The sequence below is a fragment of the Arachis duranensis genome, chromosome 3, assembly GCF_000817695.3.
Source record: "Arachis duranensis cultivar V14167 chromosome 3, aradu.V14167.gnm2.J7QH, whole genome shotgun sequence".
Classification (NCBI taxonomy): domain Eukaryota; kingdom Viridiplantae; phylum Streptophyta; class Magnoliopsida; order Fabales; family Fabaceae; genus Arachis; species Arachis duranensis.
Window position 1 is genome coordinate 40,395,959 of NC_029774.3, and position 2,703 is coordinate 40,398,661.

Here is a 2,703-nt window from a genome sequence, read left to right on the forward strand (position 1 = left end):
ACCTTGACAATCATGTCTTCAATCACGCCTGATGGGTATTTAATGGAGCCATCAGCAAGTTGAAGACATATCCGAGTTGGTTTGACTTCTTCAGTCAAACCAAGCTTTGTGATAATAGATGCATGTATTAAGTTGATACTTGCCCCAAGGTCACACAGAGCTTGCTTGGTGCAATTACCCTCTAATGTGCATGGTATCATGAAGCTCCCGGGATCCTTAAGCTTCTCAGGTAAGCTTTTTAGAATGACTGCACTGCATTCTTCAGTGAGGTAAACTTTTTCGGTCTCCCTCCAATCCTTATTATGAGTTAAGATCTCTTTCATGAACTTAGCATAAGAGGGTATTTGCTCAAGTGCTTCTGCAAACGGAATCTTTATTTCAAGAGTCCTGAGATAGTCTGCAAAGCGGGCAAATTGCTCATCCTGTTCCGCTTGGCGGAGTTTTTGAGGATAAGTCATTTTGGCTTTGTATTCCTCAACCTTAGTTGCTGCAGGTTTATTACCTGTAGAAGTGGGTTGGGAAGCCTTTTTAGAAGGGTTGTTATTAGCACTTTTATGTGGCTGATCTCCCACTGGCGTTTGAATGCCAGGGGTGGAAGCTGGAGTGGAGTTAGACGCCAACTCCTTATCTGTTACTGGCGTCTGAACGCCAGAACTATGTTTTCCTTGGGCGTTCAACGCCAGATTCATGCTTGTTTCTGGCGTTGAACGCCAGAAATGAGCATGGTCTGGGCATTCAGCGCCAGCCTTATTCCTCTCTGGGCTCTGATTGTCCTCATAGGGATTTTGAGTAGCCATTTGTTCATTTCTTGGCTTCCTGCTGCTTTGAAGTGAGGTATTTAATGTTTTCCCACTTCTTAATTGAACTGCTTGGCATTCTTCTGCTATTTGTTTTGACAGTTGCCTTTCTGTTTGCTTTAACTGTACTTCCATATTCCTGTTAGCCATTCTTGTTTCCTGTAGTATTTCCTTGAATTCGGCTAGCTGCTGGGTTAGAAAGTCTAATTGCTGATTGAATTCATTAGCCTGATCCACAGGACTGAGTTCAACAGTTACTGTTTTAGCTTCTTCTTTCATGTTGAGTTCAGCAGTTACTGTTTTAGCTTCTTCTTTCATGGAGGATTCACTGCTTAGATACATATGCTGATTTCTGGCAACTGTATCAATTAGCTCTTGAGCTTCTTCAATTGTTTTTCTCATATGTATAGATCCACCGGCTGAGTGATCTAGAGAAATCTGAGCTTTTTCTGAAAGCCCATAGTAGAAGATGTTTAATTGCACCCACTCTGAAAACATCTCAGAGGGGCATTTTCTTAGCATCTCTCTGTATCTCTCCCAGGCATCATAAAGGGATTCATTATCTCCTTGTTTGAAGCCTTGGATGCTTAGCCTTAGCTGTGTCATCCGTTTTGGAGGGAAATAGTGATTCAGGAATTTTTCTGACAGTTGTTTCCATGTTTTTATGCTGTTCTTAGGCTGGTTATTTAACCACCTCTTAGCTTGATCTTTTACAGCAAATGGAAACAGTAATAATCTGTAGACATCCTGATCTACTTCCTTATCATGTACTGTGTCAGCAATTTGTAAAAATTGTGCCAGAAACTCTGTAGGTTCTTCGTGTGGAAGACCAGAATACTGGCAGCTTTGCTGCACCATGATAATGAGCTGAGGATTCAACTCAAAGCTACTAGCTCCAATGGAGGGTATACAGATACTACTCCCATATGAAGCAGTAGTGGGGTTAGCATATGACCCCAGAGTCCTCTTGGACTGTTCATTCCCACTTAGTTCCATGATGGAATAAAGGAGATGATATGTATGTTGATATTATTTATTTTATAAAAAAAAAATTATTTTATAAAATAAAATAACAACGAAATAAATAAAAGAAATTGAAAATATTTTGAAATTGAAATCTGAAATTTTTTTTTATGATGAAAGAGAAAAACACACAAAAGACACAAGACTTAAAATTTTTAGATCTAATGCTCCTTATTTTCGAAAAAGATTTTACAAAGAAGATGCCCAATTGCCAAGAACATAGACCAACACTCTAGCCAATTGGGAGTAAATGTAACACTTGTTCTAAATAGGTATATTCCTTTTGGAAGACTAATGCTTTAAAAAGAACACAAGTGAAACAAGAAAAGACACAGAATAAGAAAAATTAAAGATCAAACAAGAAAAATAAACAAGAACAACTTGAAGATCAAGGAAGAACAAAGAACACTAATACGAAAATTTTAAAGAAAAAATATAAAATATGCAATTGACACCAAACTTATAACAAGACACTAGACTCAAAGAAAAATAATAAAGAAAAATAATATTTTTGAAAAGAAAATAAAAGACTCTGACCCAATTGCCAAAATCTTCCTAATCTAAGAAATAAAATAAACCTTTAGTTGTTCAAATTCGAACAATCCCCGGCAACGGCGCCAAAAACTTGGTGCACGAATTTGTAATCCGTACAACTAACCAGCAAGTGCACTGAGTCGTCCAAGTAATACCTTACGTGAGTAAGGGTCGATCCCACGGAGATTATTGGTTTGAAGCAAACTATGTTTATTTTATTAATCTTAGTCAGGATGCCAAAAAGGATTTAATGAAATTACTAGGTTTGATTATAAAAAGAAAAGGGAATAACAGCGTTACTTGTTATGCAGTAATGAGAAATATGTTGGAGTTTTGGAGATGCTTTGTC